Source organism: Hippoglossus hippoglossus, chromosome 22 (assembly GCF_009819705.1).
Source record: "Hippoglossus hippoglossus isolate fHipHip1 chromosome 22, fHipHip1.pri, whole genome shotgun sequence".
Taxonomy (NCBI): domain Eukaryota; kingdom Metazoa; phylum Chordata; class Actinopteri; order Pleuronectiformes; family Pleuronectidae; genus Hippoglossus; species Hippoglossus hippoglossus.
Window position 1 is genome coordinate 26,113,516 of NC_047172.1, and position 17,958 is coordinate 26,131,473.

The 17,958-nt window shown below is 40.0% G+C and overlaps 1 long non-coding RNA gene across 1 annotated transcript; it reads left to right on the forward strand.

Moving 5' to 3' along the window:
• Positions 1–1,721: 1,721 nt before the first annotated feature.
• LOC117755901 lies at positions 1,722–16,828 on the forward strand. The gene is made up of 3 exons (XR_004612697.1): positions 1,722–1,733; positions 10,507–10,512; positions 16,569–16,828. It is a non-coding gene; the product is annotated as an uncharacterized LOC117755901 (long non-coding RNA).
• Positions 16,829–17,958: the final 1,130 nt, after the last annotated feature.

Sequence of the window (17,958 nt, forward strand, 5' to 3'; positions counted from 1 at the left end):
CCTGGTTCATTTCAGGACAAGCTGCAGAGTATTGAAAGACTTACTGCTGGAACTACAATAATCAAGTCTGGACGTAACAAAAGCATGGACACATTTTTCTGCATCTTTTTGAGACAAGACATTTAGAATGTTACGCTGGTGAAAAAAGGCAGTCCTTGAAATTACTTTTAAATGAGAATCAAAGGACAAATCTGGATGAAAGATAACTCCCAGATTCCTGATGATTTTGCTGAAAGCAAGTGCAATGCCATCCAGAATAGCTAAATCATTAGATAATGTATTTCTGAGGTGTTAAGGGCCAAGTATTACAACTTCTGTTTTATCTGAGTTCAATAGGAGAAAATTGTAGGTGATCAAGGTTTTTATGTCCTTAAAACATGCTTGAAATTTGGTTAATTGATTACTTTGTCATGGTTTCATTGATGAGCTTACCTGGGTATCTGCATAGCAGCGAAAATAAAAATATTTTGACATTTACAAAATTGAATTGTTTCCTGATGTTTCCTAATGGAAGCATATAGTTAACTTTGGTGGGAAGAATTTCTTTGAATTTCTTTGTTGGAATTGGGTCAAAAATACAAGTTTCTGGTTTAGACAATGAGATGATTCAGGTTAGCTGATCAAGGTTGATCTGAGAGGTGCTGTCTAAATAAATAACAGGATTCTCAGGAGCAACTGAGAATGTGTTGAAGATACTTTAGCATTAACTAAGGGCAGGTGAATTTTGCTTTTAATTGTAAAATGTATCAATAATGAATCCTGTAATGACATCTAGATAAGGAGTTTTTAATAATTGACATGTACTCTGGTAATAAGACATTAAAGGTTATTAAATTACCGTCTGACAGGAGGATTATGATTATTCAGATTATGTGGAAGGACAATAAAATCTTCAATTTTGATGCCATATGATAAAAGAACAACACATGACTGGGTTGGTATACACTCTGACTGAAACCAATTGAGTCTTATATTGAAATAAATATAGGCTATCATTATTAATGTCCACATGAATATTAAAATGACCTACAATAATTACTTTATCTGATTTAAGGACTAAGCTTGACAAAAAGATCAGAATCAGAATAAACCCCAGTAGTACAGTAAGCTACAGAAAATAGGATAGTTGTTTAGAAGAAGGCTTTCAAAGGAGTTAGTTTAGGTTTAGAATGAATTGATAAACTGGAGTTAAAAATAGCTGCAATTCAACCTCCATGGCCATAGCAGCGAGGAATGTGAGTATTTAATGACTAGGGGGAGCAGATTCATTCACGCTGACATATTCTTCAGGATGCAGCCAGGTAAATAAGAAAGTAAATAAATATTGTAATCTGAGATTAATAAATTTACTAAAACAGCCTTGGATGGGAATGATTTTACGTTTAAGATTCCACATTTCGGCATCTTGTTAAGAACCCTATTGTTTTTGCTCCGGTTTGTTATTGCTATTACTATTTGGTGTCTGCCACTTCGGCTCAAATTCCTGTGAGCTGGAAGGAGCTAGAAACATGAAACTTGGCACAATAACTGAGTTGTGCATCAACTTTCTTTGAAAGATCACCCATGGTGGCTTTAATTAGGCCTCAAAAATAAAAGATTTGAATGGCCACGCCCCTCACACCCTAAGTCTGATTGACTTGAAATTTGACACACAAGGCCAACTTTATGTACTCCATAACTGTTGAGTGAGTTAAGGCTAGAATCCGCTTATTGCCGCTTGCAGCTATATTGTTGTGGTGTTTTTGCAGAGGTTGTGGTAATTTTCTTTTTTAATGCGGAATTCCTCTTTCCTCTAACCCTAACCCTGCATATTTTTGATTTAAATAATTTAATCAGGGGTGGGGCAGACACAGTCTTTATGGGGTTTGGGCTTTATGACTGATCTAAAAGGAGCACAAAGTGTATAGCACTAATCTGCAACTCCAACTCAAGTCATTTTGGAATTTTATACTTATAGTTATATTCCTGAAGTGTCATGGAAAAAGAAAATATATGATTCTATACTATTTCAAGGTCACCAACTAAATATAGAGGTCAGATTACCCTGAGTTGTATCCCTTTCATTGAAGCATGTGTTGAGATTAGAGTTATGCATTTGGTTATTGTAACAGGACTCCGGGACAGTGTCTTTGTCCGGCCCTGCGCCCGCTGCACGCTACTGCTGATAAAGGGGAGAGAGCGATTAGCCAACGTAGAAAACCTGTGCATGATCAGACTCCTTCCCTGGCATCGTGTTACGTTTTGTGGCTGGAACTCAAAGCAGAGAGACTGAGGCAGGTGTAAAACTGTGAAAAATGGTATTTAATGACAGATTGTCAGGTAAAACGACAGGTGGAGTAGAGGGCAGGCTGGCTCTGAGGAGGAGTTTCTGGCAGCAAAACTCGATGACTGAGCGCACGGAGGAACACATGAAATCTGGAAAACGCTGAAGCTGGTACAGCAGCGATGCACACTGGCGAAATCTGAACACAAGGGAGAAGAAAACAGGTAAATAAAACACAAGAGCAGAAACACAGCAAGGCTGTAGACTGGCAGCAACAAAAATCTTGCAGGCGAAAAACACGCCAGAAAAAGGCAAGAGCATGAGAAGGACTAAAGTCGGGATGGAATTATCTGGCAGGCTTTTATTGTCAGGTTGATGAACTGGAGATTGAAGCCAGGTGTGCGTGTGCCTCGACTGCAGCCACGGGGAGACCATCCACGCTCCCTGCACTACACACACACACACACACACACACACTGAGGAGAGGAAACAGAGGAGGGAGAGAGAAGGAGAGGAGAACACAGAAAAACAAAAACAAAAACCTCACACATTGTTCCCTAAACCACACCCCCGATCTCTCCCTCCTGCTGCCAACGCTGTCCACGCCCCACTACCACAGCTATGCTTTAGCTTCATAATGATATCTCTGGCTGAGAAGGTAGATCTGGTTTTACACTAACCCAAAAGGGTTGGTGATTTAATCCCTGGCATCTCCAGTCTGCATCCCTGTGTTCTTGGGCAAGTTACTGAACACCAAATTTCCCTGGACGGATGTACCAGCAGTGTTTGATAGAAAAATAAGCACAGCATATCGTAGCACTGTTTGAGTGTGTTTGTGAATCGGTGAATGTAACTTGAAAGTAGACAATAAACCAGAAAACTGCTATATCAATTTTTCATCATGGAAAAAAGGGATTACATGTATTTTCCAAATATTCTAGAGCAGAGGTCTTCAATAGGGGGTCCGCGACCCCTAGGGGGTACGCGGAGGTACTGCAGGGGGGTCGTGAATTTTTTTTTCAACCAATTTTTTTTCCACAAATTTAAACCTCTTTAAATACAAATTAACATGAATCCAACATATTGTAGCGAGCGGATGAATGGAGGCAGAAGACGTTATCTTTTAGTCAGCAATGCACACATTCAGCAACACAATAATAAAAACATGAATATATGAACCTGTGTATTATTTGAATAGCTTAGTATTGAATGCACAATAACAGGGTAGCTATGTTTATACATGGCACTAGGCCCAGTTGAATATAAAACACAAGTTTATACAATATATATAGTAGGGGGTCCCTGCTCCATCTCTCCATCAGTTTGGGGGTCCTTGGCCTGAAAAACATTGAAGACCCCTGTTCTAGAGATTAAATAGCTCCTACTGGGATTTTTCTATCTCCTTAACCAAAGTTTTTCAACAAGCACGGTTATCAGTAGTAGTCCACCAATCATACCTGTACACAGTTGCATTGGGAACAGTGGGAGAAGGTAATTTAAAGAGAGCATTAATTACATGAAGGCTGACTTGTACCTGATGGCAATTTTGAAACCCTACATTAAGAGTCGCTAATCATTTGGACATTTTGACTTGTTCACATGTTTTAAGAATTAGCATAGTTAGGCTCACTTTCCCCTTCAACCTACACTTACAAAAGCTGATTATGAGGCAATAAGCAAACAGGCAATGTGTATTAATTCACTGTGAAAAAGTAAATGCTTTCAGGTTTAGTACCCTGATGTTTTTTGACACCTACATAACGGAGAAAAACATTATAGCTTTAGCATTAAAGGCAAAGATATTTTCCAACCTATTAACATTCATTAGTCAGGTTATCTTTGGAACCCACACAGAAAAAATACGTTAATATGTTTAAGGTGCTGTCAATGTTATGGATCCTCACTCTTCATCATATGCTAAGGGAGTCTTGCCTTTCTCTGCTCTCACTCAAATGAAAAGTACCATTGTTTGGAATTTATGTAAAAAACATGACAGGGGGTTGGGAAAAAAGTATATATACCGGGGGTTGGTGGTGTGTGTGTGTGGGGGGGGGGGGATCTTGATTTTTACAAAATCCAGGCCTCCAGAGCTAAAAGTTTGGAGAAATACCCTTGATAGTTCTTTTTATGAGGGGTTTGAAATTCTTGTCTTGTAATAATAATGCCTGTCTGGGTCATCAGAAGTGAAGCAATGGCCATGACCTTGGGCAATTACAGACAGCCATCAGCAAAAGCTCCCTTTTGGTCCTGTCATCTCTGAATTCCCCTGGCAGAATGTATTACTCTGCTGTCAGGGCACAGCCACTACATGTATTTCTGGTTGCCAAAAACCTGCAACTCGCTAATGTTTGGCTCTCTCACACACTGCAGAACATTCTAAATCTAATGGGGAGAAACACCTCTATTCACAAAAAGGGGCATAAATCACAAACTGCCCTCCAATATTAGAGTCTGAACTAAATTCCCGGGAGATGGAGTGGGTGACAATGCCTGCTGGAAATTTGACAAACATGTCAGGCACTTTTCTCGTTTGTGTTGCAATTTGTCATATCAGCTAACACTGTCATGAAGCATGGCTCTTTTATTATGAAGGTGTTTGCCAAGTAGATGGTGGATATTTGGATTTGAATGCTGAGATTAGTGCAAGTTAGATTTTTTTGTCTTTCTTGCCTTACCCTAATGCCCTTAATCCATTTTATTGTGGCTATATTATCCCGTAACAAAGGTAAAAGGACTTGCCTCCACAGCTAAAAGCTCTCCTTAAAAGCAGCAGTTAGCGGTTAGAAGTCAGCAGTTCCCACAACAATGTGACAGAGATACACAGAAAGAGGTACATGCTAGTGATGCGCGTACCGCAGTTATACCTGCGGACTCGCTGTTGATTCGCAGGTCAGGTGGGTAGGGTCGTAAAAATTTACATTTCTGATTAATAACAGATGGGTTCGGGTGAGTGAAATAGGCATCATACATCATTCATTTTTTTAATTGTAAAGGACAAACAAAGAGAAACTTGTTCATTCCTTCTACGAGCACTGCGTGCGAGCGCTTATTCAGCACGGATGGGCGCATCATTGAGGCCAGCACTTTTTGTGCAATTTGCAATTACTAGTCAATGAAAACATAGGGCCTAATTTTCTTGCGGCAAGGCGCACTGTGCAAAGTGCGGTTAAATGTCCAATGCACAGAGAGCGTGTCTGTACACATTTGGATTATGGTGACTGCGCCTGGCACATTTGAAAACGGGGAGAGATGAGATGTACTGGGTGTGTAAGCGGCGTGATAACAAGACCTAGTTTATTACTTTTATCCTTCCCTTTAAGTAAGTTCATCCTATGAAATAAAAAAAAAATTGTAACTGGAGATAGATAATTACAGATTTAACCTGTGACAGCCCCTCTCTCTCTCTGAGACCCACGCAGTCAGTCCTCACCAAATGGACACTACAACTTTTTGCGTGGTGCACACTAACACACCTAGTACATCTCAAAACTAAAAGCCCCCAGATGGTTATAGGACCTTACCAGGAAGCCCATATAGAGGCTGGAGTTTAGAAATGAAAGCCCCCAGATGGTTATTGGCCCTTACCAAGGAAGCCAGAATTTTGGCTGGATTTTTCAAACTAAAAGCCACCATATTTTAACAGGAGCTTAAAGTAAGCCCAAATAGAGTCGGGATTTTCAAAATGAAAGCCCCATGATGGTTATAGGACCTTACCAGGAAGCCAGAATAGAGGCCGGATTGTGAAAATACAAGACCCCTGATGTTATAGGAGGAATTTTATGGATTTTTGGGATGCTACTCCTCCCACAGCGTTGCGCACACATGCACAAAAATAGACCAAAAACTGCAGCTCCATCGAGATGGTGTGCAATGACTTTTCTCAAGTCTTTGCACAAAAGTCTTTGCTCGAAAATGGAGATAACAAGACAGAGATGCCCCCTGTCCCCAAGACAATAGGGTTCTTCAAGAAGATATCATGAGGCAAAAGGGTTCATACGGTGTCATTATATGCAGATGACCTCCTCCTTTATATAACTGACCCAGCATTGTCTCATCCACCTATTTTATCCAAGCTGGAACAATTTGGAACACTCTACGGCTATAGCCTGAACTTGCATAAAAGTAAAATTTTCCCTACTATCCCTGCAGCTCTCAATCTTCCTGCTTCTATGTTTCCCTTTAACAGAATGACTTCACACTTGAAATACTTGGGGATTGCAGTTCCTCCCTCCTATCTTCTTCTATACAAACTAAATTTCTTGCCTCTAATTAACAATTGAAAAAAAGATATGGAACGTTGATGTACACTATCACTATTGATGGCTGGGTGTATCAACCTACTTAAAATTATAATTTTTCTTAAATTCCTGTATCTTTTTCAGAACATACCCATACTCATGCCCAAAAAACTGTTTGTGTTCCTCGACAGGATTTTTTCTAACTTTATCTGAGATGGCAGCCACTGCTCAAAGAAATTCTGACTGCTGTTTGATAGCGGGATGTAATCCTCAAAGTGATTGTCAGACCTTATGCTGGTGCAGTGGGCCATGGGTTCCTTCTAGTGCAGCACAATGCCCAGGGTCATGTGGCCAGAGTGTGTAGGCAGTTCCTTGATGACCAAGGCATTGATGCCATTGCCTGGCCCTCACGTTCCCCTGACCTCCTTATGTATCAGTTGCATCCGATGCTGCCAAAGTGCCGCTACAGACTGTCCAGGAGCTCACTGCTACCTGATCCAGGTCTGGGAAGAGATCCCCAAGGGACACCCATCTGCCGACTGATCAGGAGCATGCCCAGACGTTGTCAGGAGTGCATACAGGCACGCAGGGTCAATACACACTACTGAGTCACATAATGTGATGAAATTTATGCTTTTATTTTCTGTGTGGTTTTGAATCCAGCCCTCAATGGGTTGATGATTTGATTTCCATTAACCGTTGTTACGTCATTTTGTTATCAACAAATTATACAATGTACATCAGTAAAGACTTTTAACTTAAACATCATTTGTTCATCAAGATCTTATGTGTCATTTAAGTGTTCCCTTAGCCGTTTGAGCCGTTGTACATAAGGCCTTTTTACAAAGACCCAAAACATTGGGAGGGATGGTTATGCCCAACCTCCTCTATTACTACTGGACCTGTAACATTCAGAAGGTTGTCGTGCTAGTCCAAGGCAGCTCACTTGAATATCCACCTGAATAGGGGAAGACGGAACCAAATGACCTACCTATTCACTCCTTAGTCAACTCTCCACTGCCATTGGTAACTGGTACATATTGCAGCAATCCAGTTACACAATCAGATCATGGTCTCAACTGAGGAAGTATTTTGATATACAAAAAGCCTCTTTAATGGTAAATGGTTTGTATTTATATAGAGCTTTTCTAGTCTTGATGACCACTCAAAGCACTTTACAGTGCAGTTTGCCAGTCACACATTCACGCATACATTTATACAGTGCATCTATTAGCAGCACTTTTTTTTCTATGAGGGGCAATTCAGCATCTTGCCCAAGGAAACTTTGGCATGCAGATGGGGAAGACTGGGATCGAACTGCCGACCTTCTGGTTGGAGGACCACCTTTTCACACCAGCAAAGTTGGATCTTTCTTTTTGTGCATGGCATAGTAATGGTAGTTTAGTCATAAAGGATTTATATTTTGATGTAGTGTTTGCATCATTCAATCAAGTGGTAGAAAAATTTAACCTACCCCACTCCCACTTTTATTGTTACTTGCAGATCAGGCACTAAGTACAGAAGGGTTACCATCCTTTTCCAGAGACACCAATAGATAATCTCTTAGCCATTGTTCCTAATCTCAAGGGTACCGTCACAAAGATCGATCATCAATCAATCAATCCAATTTTATTTGTATAGCCCATATTCACAAATCACACTTTGTCTCAAGGTGTGACATCCTCTGTCCTTAACCCTCAACAATAGTAAGAAAAAACTACCCCCCATCACCATGGTTGATGGCCTGGTCGCCCACTACAACACTGCTCTATCCCTCAGTCTTGACTCTCTCTCGCCACCCTCTAAACCTGAACTGTCTCCTTCACCTGCCCAGCCCCCTGGTTCACAGCTGAACTTCACGCCAGGGCGGCTCTATAAAAGATCTGGCCTCAATGTCCACCTGGAGGCCTAAAGAGACCATTTGCGTTCATACAAGGAGGTGATCTCACACACCAAGACACAGTACACTCCTCCCTCATTGGCAACCAGCAAAACCATCCCAGAAAGCTATTCACAACCATTAACTGCCTACTTCGCCCAATTGACCCCCCCTGAGGGGGAACATGGATAAGTTCAGGAGGGTCTGAATGCCTTTTCTTATCTACTGTGATAGCTTAACAACCATTACAGATTATGTCTGATTAGAGTGCAACATCGCCCAAACTGTACAAGCTGTAGGATGTGAGAGCATTTATATGTAAATATGTAAACATAACAATGCTGAAGATGCTTGCTTATACAACTATTTATTTTGATGTCTTGCTCCTATTGTATTTTTATTTCTTTGCTGTATTTTTTTTGTAAATGTGATTTTTTCACTTTGTCTGGGTGGCAATATACCACTACAGATAAAAATGAATTAGTTTCTTTATTTAATTTAGGCAAATTTTGTCAATAGATAGAGGATGATTTTCAGTGAGTTGGATAGGTATTCTAGTTGTTAGCAACAGTATCAGCTAAGAAAAAATGGTCAAGAGTTGTTTGACTATCAACCGGAGATGCTTGGATTGAACAGGGCAACAATATTGAGGCTCAATACTTGGCTGCGGTGCATTGAGATTAACTTGGTTGTCATTAAACACCACTGACAGTCACTAAAGTTGACTCTTAACATGTTACCAAAGCCAAGATCATTTATTCCACTCTCGGGATGTCAACATGTGAGAAGCGAAGATATCATCCTAATTGGACAAAACAAAATGTCTTAAGCAGAGGAAAAAGTCTCATTGGATCAGAGTTACTTATTTTATTTGTAAATATACATCCATTCCTGCCATTCAGGCAAAAAAGTTTGGATGGGGCAATTTAGGGCTAGTAATGAGGTACAAAGATTAAAAAATTAAGTGATTTAAAATAGGTGATGTCAACAGGTTATTGTAATCATGATTCGGTACAAAAGCAGCATCCGGGAAAGGCCTAGCTTGTTAGGAGCAAAGATGGGCCGAGGATCGCCAGTTTGCCAACAAATGTGTGAGAAAATTATTGAAATGTTTAAAAACAGTTTTCCTCAAAGAAGGATAGGAAGGAATTTGGATATTTCATCCATTACATATATTAACAAAGGGGTAAATGCTTTACTGTCCCAAGTGTTTATTTTGAAAAAACAATACAATTCATGAGGTCAAACATCAAATAATGTGCTTTTGTATTGTTTTTATTGTAATACAGGTCAAAGGTCATATATTAAATCACTGTTCTCAGTTTTAATTTTAAATGTAACATACAGTCCCAACTCTTTCTGATATGGGGTTGTATTAATATACAATATTAAGTCTGAGAACCTCTTCTCCAGCTCAGTACCTTGCTCCCGCCAAACTTTACTGAGAATCCAGTTAGGGATCATGTGGGTGGGACCTGGAGGAAAGATGTGCAGAGGGTTGTTAGTCATGAGTTGACTACAAGCCGTCTCGTCGTTGTTTGTGATGAGGCCCAGGATTGTCATTTCGTCTGCAAGCTTAATGATGGTGATAGATCTGTGCTTGGCTGTGCAGTCGTGGGTGAATATGGAATACAGGAGGGGGCTGAGCACAAAGCCCTGAGGTGTGCCCTTGTTGAGGATTAGCTGGGAGGAGATGTGACTGCTAATTCTCACCACCTGAGGCCTGCTTGTCAGGAAGTCATATATCCAGCTGCAGATGGAGCTCCAGGCCATAATCAATGAGCTTCGAGACGAGTTTCGAGGGAATAATGGTGTTGAACGCTGAGCTGTAATCAGTGTTACGCATGACCGCGTTCATTTTTTCTGTGAACGCTGAACTGAACGAATCAGTTTACAAATGATGACGTCTCGCTGGATTGAACGCCACTAAAAAATGAAGTATGAACGTGAACTAGTTAATTTTCATACGAATTAACTCAAGTTTGAACAAGTTATTTTAAAGTGTAAACTGGCACAACACTGGCTGTATTCAACAAAGACCATTCTCCCATATGTAAGTGGGGCTCTGAGTTACATGAAGACAGCACAGGTAACACCGTCTTTTAATATCTAAGTACAGTGCACAGTAGAGAGTACTTGCATTGACCTGCACATAGTTCACCATGTTCATAATCATGTGTTTACCAGTTTGTCCTGGTCCTTATACTGGGATGATTGTATATTTATGTGTGCACATGACTGTAATCTGGCAGTGGGTTACATCACACTCCTGTGGTTTTTCAATTACCCCAGTAACTGACCAGGCAGTGGTAATGACCTGTGAAAGCTTGGTTCTGCTTTCTGGCTATGTCGGCCCTCCATAAACCAGTTTGACTTTGGGTGTCTGTCAGAGTCTGGCTGCATTTACACATAACTCAAACAAGTAGAGTCTGCTCTCTGTGTGAGTTTCTCTGGGTCTCACTGACATGACCAAGGTTGCCTAGTCACCCCACAGAGCCCTCTCTCAGCCTACACATGCTGATGAGGATAATAAAGAAAATTTTTGTTAACAGCCGGACATGGATGCTATTGAGCTGTTGAATTTGGAAAGAAATGCAGATTTCTTAAGAACTATTGTTTTTTTTTACTCTGGCCTGATCAATGTTAGCACCCCAACCCCAGTGCCCATGAAAATAATTCATGAAGTGGTCCCATTTTGAGCCTATTCCTCCCCTCCCATCCTCGTTTGTAGGTAAATCGTGGCTGTCAGTATAGTAGCAACTCTGATTAAAGTTCAGGGGTTTAATAGATCATTTTAAATAACTCCCAAATTACTCTCCTCTCCCCAGCCGATCCACCTGGACCCTTGCCCTGGGTGCATGGCAGTTTTCAGCCGTCGAAGGGCAAGCCAAGTCCAACCTTGTGGTTCCTGCTTATTCCCCCAGGAGGGAGTGCTGCAGGCCTAGACCAACATTCTCAGCTGTGTTCAATCTGCTCTGAGACAAGCTGGCTATGAGAAAATGCAAAGAGTAAAGGCACTTGTGTGCACATGAACCCACACCCTCACGCATACACATCAATTCAACACACACATATACAGGAGTAGGGACATGGAAAATCTGGACAGTTAGCACACTTTGTTCACTTGGTTCAGTTGAAATCTGTCCAGAAACACTCTGACACACGTGCTCTCGCACACACACACACACACACACACACACAAACACACCACCACGATCTCCACCTCCTAGCTCCCCAGGTGACTGGAGTCTGCTCCAATTAATTGTGTTTAACCAATCTAATCACACTTTAGCACATTAATCCAATTTTCAAGCCAAAATACATCTGAAATGACCGGCATGTGGCCTACTGACTTTTTTTTATTGCCACTGCAAATCAGATGAAACCCAGAGCTGGCTGCCGGCCCCTGCTTCAGCCTGCACTCTCACTGAACTTGGACGTTCAATCTTTTCTTTCTCCTCCTCAACTCATAGAATTTATAGCATGACCCTGATGCTTTCACTCAAAATATATGCCCCTGCAGAATTCAACAATTAACTAAGATGAGGTAATAAATAAAAGGTTTGTTATGTTTTTACCCATGCTTTGCTTGATTATGCTGTATTATTGGTTGTTGTGTAGATACTGTCCCAGTATCTTATCAGTTTGACATCCAAAGTCATCAAGACAGTCAGATCATTTGAGCCAAATCCCCCATGTGAACCAATCCTTCTGCTTTTGGACTACCCCTGGGGGCAGGTCACAATACTTTAGTGACACTAATTTAATGTTCTTCATATACATCTGAGCTATATAACTTCACTATGGATCATCTGGAGGCAAACAATTATCAAGAAGGGGAAGTTGTTGCTCTGTGAAATTACATCTTCGGGTTCTTACAAAGAAATTGGTTTACAATCAAGGGTCCTGTAAAAGGTGATGGTGCATTTATAATTAGGCTCTGCAAAGCAAACAAAATATCGAAAACTTTTTGGGATCTTGCAGCAGCACCATAGAATGTGAGAAACATTAGGGTAATTGAGTTTAAGAGTTGATATAAAACTGTCAGTGATATTCAAAATAATGTAGACAAACAAAAGGGCTACTCATAGGAAAAATAATGACTTGGAAACTGAGTAAACTGAGTGACATTACCAAATCCCAGCTCAGCATGTGGGTAGAATGATGTAATGGGAGGTGGAGCAGCACGCCTGCCATTGAATTTACTATCCTTGAAGCCATTCTAACCCCCCTCTCTACTAGTAATCCAGCCATAAAACCAGCCTCAGCAGTAGGAGAAATTGATTAATTAATCATTGGGTAATTAGTTAAGAGGCAAGCCTTTATTTTCAAAAATGAGACATCTAATTACAAGTTCTCCTCTAAACGTAGCTGTTTAATATGATGGTAAGAAAACATATATCTACAAGCAAATAGGAGGTTCAAGAACTGGGAGACCTTTTCACATGTCTTGTTAGCTGCAGACTCACAAGTTAAACTCTGCAACATTTGTCCTTTGTCTGTCTGAGGTCAAAGTGAGCTTTCACCAGAATCTCAAAATAATGCAATTAATGTTGTGCTTTGTCTCCTGTGAAATAAAAGGTATACTGAATATTTTATACATCACTTGTCAGTATTTTCCAAAGCCAATTAATTGTAAAATAGTTATATGACACCACTGTGATTTCAGTTTACTCACCTATAATATTGTTTAATGAACGAGAAATGTTTTTCCTTTTTACACCACACATAACTTTGTAATAAATCTGAATGTTCATTTGCATCTGTCCAGGAACTAAGGATTTACTCCATTTCCAAATCTGAAAGTGATAAAACACAAATAAATGTGTGTCAAGTCACAATCAGTAGAGTTTTGTTGAATGTGTGCAGTACTTCTAGGCATCACACACTGATACTGTTACTAAGTGCTTGTTATGGACTGGTGGTGCTGATGCATGTGCTCAGAGAGAAATAGATCAGGTTACCTTCATTTGGTCACTGAATGGTCAGTAGGAGTCAAAGTGGCAATGAAAAGTACGTATTTACTACTTGTGGTTTAAAGCCAAGACCATAGATACAACTAGGGCTGGCACTTCTTATGGGGCCCTAAGCAGTCAGCCGCCACCCTCCAAACCCACCAGACCAATGAAAAGTTCATTGTTCTTTGAGATTATCATAAGTGCTAGTGAAAGATACCGCAATGTTGCACAAGAAATTTACAACAGTATTACACAATCTATAAGTTATTTAAGATAAGTTATAACTTTAAATTGAAAAAAGTGAATGTAACTTTTGAAAGAAGAACAACTTCTTTTCCAAATAGAAGGCTGCATTTTTAATGACGTGATCTGACATTGTGGTGGCTCAGAGCGGGTCGTCCACTTAACAGAAGGTCAGCAATTCAATCCCCGTCTCCCCCATTCTACATGCTAAAGTGTCCTTGGGCAAGATACTGAACCCCAAAGTGCCCCTAGCAGTGTAGGAGTGATGTGTGATAAACAAAGGGTTGCACATAGATGCACTGTAATAATGTGTGTGTGTATGGGTGAATGGTAAAACTGTAATGTAACATGCTTTTAGTGATCATCAAGACTAGAAATGTGCGATGTAAATACAGACCATTTATATACACAAGGGTTTTGTACCCACAGTGTCTGGTCTGGTCTGAAATGACCGATTACAGACAACACTGTTGTCAGTTTTCAGGTTTTTTGGACTCTCTCTCTCTCTCTCTCTCTCTCTCTCTCTCTCTCTCTCTCTCTCTCTACTTACAGTATGCTATCATTTATAACATTGAAATGTTAAAATATGCACACCAAAATGTAAGATGAAAAATAATATAAAATCGAATATAATATTATGCTCATGCCATGTCTTGTAATGGCTTACGTAGTATATATTAATTGATGCATTATAAATATAGTTGTAGAGTGTGTTAAAATAAATCAGTTAAAAACATTTGTAACTTATTACTACATTCTGCTATCTTCTAGTGTTATTAAGTGAACAAATCTAAATATACCACATAGTTATTCATGTTTCAACTTTGATCTTTACTCAAAAGAATACAGTTTTTCAGCAGCTGCTTTTATGTCAGTCCTTCTCAGTCCTAAAAGAATTAAAAGTAAAATAATTCTTAACAATATCTGTTCAAAATTAAACAAGATAGTAAAAAATCAGTGATCAATCATTTTCATTTTTGTCGACCAATCAAAAACAACAGGTGTTCACACCTGAAACTATACAGCCAGTCTCTGTCCTGTTCTTGACCAACAGAGAAAAAAAAAAGAAAAAGGATTTTTAAAAATGAGTTTGAAACTGTACAATTGTGCCCTTATTGTATATTGACTTTATTTATTATTTTGAACAATTTCTTGTTGAATGTGTTAGTTATTAATTTTAAACACTTCTGGCCCCAAACTTTTTTGTTTAATTCATTGCTATTAATTTCAAACGAAAACAGTGAAGTAATAGTATTTCAACAGAGAATACCATATCACAGTCACTGACTGGTTCTTAGAGGTTCAGTATATCAATCTCACTAAGTCATAAGCTCAAAGAGATTCCTCCAAAATGTACAGCTTTGATGTCAATTGGTCATTTAAATAGATGATGTTAAATGGTCTGCAGTTTCTCAACTCTGACCTTGCAAGCTGAAAAGGCTAGATTTTCCCACTCAGCAGTGGAACATGCTGAAAAAAGTTCAATACTATCTTTACACATAGTCTGAGAATGACTCTTTGATTCCTCCCTTTTCCACAGCCACCACTTAGAGCTGTGCAGAACAAATAAACTGGCAACACAAGGAAACACTAGAGAGACAGTGTGCGTTCTATGGAGTCATGCCATTGCTTGGTTGTCAATGTGAATGTAAGTAGACCACAAGTGTGAGCAATCACTGAAAATTATATGCTTTTAGAGGGATTTGATATAAAGGTATTAAGCCGGTCTGAGATGTTTGGCAACTCAAATCAATGGGGATTATATTCATGGACATGATATGCACCACAACTGTGGCAACTTGTCAATTCCATCCTTCTGCATATTTTCCGACTGTGACTGCATAAAGTGGATCCCAGTAGATTGATGTAATAGGATAAATGTGGCTATAGAGGGCTCTTGGGCCCAGTGAGGGCACAACATCGTAGGTGGGATGGAACTCTACTCCTCATCCTGTGTGCATTTCCCAGTGCCTCTACTTGGCTTGTCGCATCCCTGGAAACTTAGGAAGGCCTCTAACAGGCAGCTGAACGGAGTATGAGCAAGACTTTTATTCATGTAGACATCCACTTTTCTTCTTCAAATGTAAAGGCCTCTACAATTTGGGTGGATGATAATCTAAAAATGATGTGTGCTACATTTTGCATGTGGGAATCTATGGTTGAGTCTACCATCAACTCCCAGTGTGGTCAATTGTAGTCGGCACGCAGCTATGCATTCAGATCCAAATTTAAAGCTCAATTTTGTTTAGTGTCTGACAAAGTTTCCCAGATAGCGCGATGCAAGGGTGTTTTGACTGTTCAATCCTAGTTATCGGGTTGTAAAATGGCTGAAATGGAACTGATGTGATCAATGACGTGTGTAAGGTCATTGCACAGCTGCTTCATACTGGAGCTTACTGGAGCTCAGTAAAACCACTAAAGGGTAGAGCGGATCGTCCACTAACCACAAGGTCAGTGCTTTGATCCCTGTTTTCCCCGCTCAAAGTGTCCTTGGGCAAGATACTGAAACCCAAATTGCCCTTGAACACTGTGCTGGCAGTATATGAGGGGTGTATGATGAGTTGGTGCTGCACATCGAAGCACTGTATAAATGTGTGTGTGAATGGGTGGATGGCAAAACTGTTGTTGGGACCTACTATTTGTGAACAATAGTTGGGCCTACAAGCTTGCGATAACAAGTCTCTTTTGTCCTGAAGACAAAGGAGAGCTTCCAGAAGTCTCCAAGGGTGCTTCATCTTCACACCTAGGTGTTACACCTACTCCTGGACACAACCTTCAACCACTATTGGTCACCGTGTGTCCCATGACCCATGAGGTCACCAGGCAAACCTGGAGGAGGAGTGGGTACCTCCATGTGGTCCTTTGTTTCATAGTGGCCAGCCGCCATTTAAAAAGCACATTCTCTCACACACACACACACACACACACACACACACACACACGTACACTCACATACACATCTGTGTATAGTAAGTACTTTTAATTAGTTTGTGTGTTTTACATTTATTATTTTCATAATAGATGTTTTTCTTTAACACATATGCGTCATTAATGTTGCATTAGTGTGAATTTTACCAACATCTACACTGTCAAGAACTTCATATCCTTCAACTTTGCTAGCTACTGATGTGGTAATTTTGGTTAAAGTTATTAATTTAATTATTAATTAGATTTCCAAATTTGTAGTTCGTAATTTCATGAGACTTAATCAATAAATTGGCTATCTTTTCCCTTCCTTTGAAGGGTGGTGCCCTGAGGTAGCTTTTATAGTAATATTTTTTATATTAATATAAAATATTTTTCTGATTGCCAAATCTATTGAATATCCATAGGCACACCATTTAATGGTGCCACGTTTAATGTAGAATAATCCCAACACTGTACTGTGAAGCGCTTTTTAGTGGGAATCAAGACTAGAATTTACCATTTACCACAGTATTTTACCAAATTAAAGTAATCTTTTATGAATCTTAACTCTTTCCTCCTTTCAAAAAGTATAAGATATAGACATTGTCCTTGCTGTAAAATAAAAAGTTGATTGGAATCACAATGTTTTCCTAAATAAAAAGAAAAAACAATTATTATTATTGTTGTGGTTGTTGTTATTATTTGGTGTGGACAGAAACTATAGGGCTCATTGTTTTGAGGGTTCACATCATGGACAATCACGAATATGACTAAAATAAATATGAATATAAGATATGCAAAAAGATTCACAGTTATTGCAGGAGTAATCACAGTTTTGGTGTGGACAGAATCTATAGAGCTCATGGTTTTGAGAGTTCACTTTTTGACAGGTGAGGTGAGGAGTTGTACAGTGTTATTGCTGTGGGCAGGAATGATTTCCAATATCTGTCCTTGCGGCAGTCCACTAGGTGGTAGTGAGGGTGCTGGTGATTGTCCATGATGGATAACAGTTTGTACACTGCCCTCCTCTCCACCACCCCTTCAAAATAGTCTGGTTTGCAGCCAGTGATGGAGCTAGCCTTCTTAATAAGTTTGTAAGTCCGTTGGTGTCACCGGCTCCAATGTTGCTCCCCCAGCAGACAAAAGCAAGTACAGTGCACTGGCTACAACAGACTGATAGAAGATGTCCAACATGTTGTGCAAAACATTCACATGTTGAAACATCTCAGCTTCCTCAGGAAATAGAGTCTGCTCATCCCTTTCATGTACACGGCATCAGTGTTGGTTTTCCAATTCAGTCCGTTGTCGATGTGGACGCCTAGTAGTAATCCTCTACTGTGCCAACATCCTCCCTCCCATCACTTATAGACCCAACCACTGCAGAGTCATCAGAGAACTTCTGCAAGTGGCATGACTCTGAGTTGTACTGAAAGTTAGAGGTGTACACTGTGAAGAGGAAGGGGGACAGTA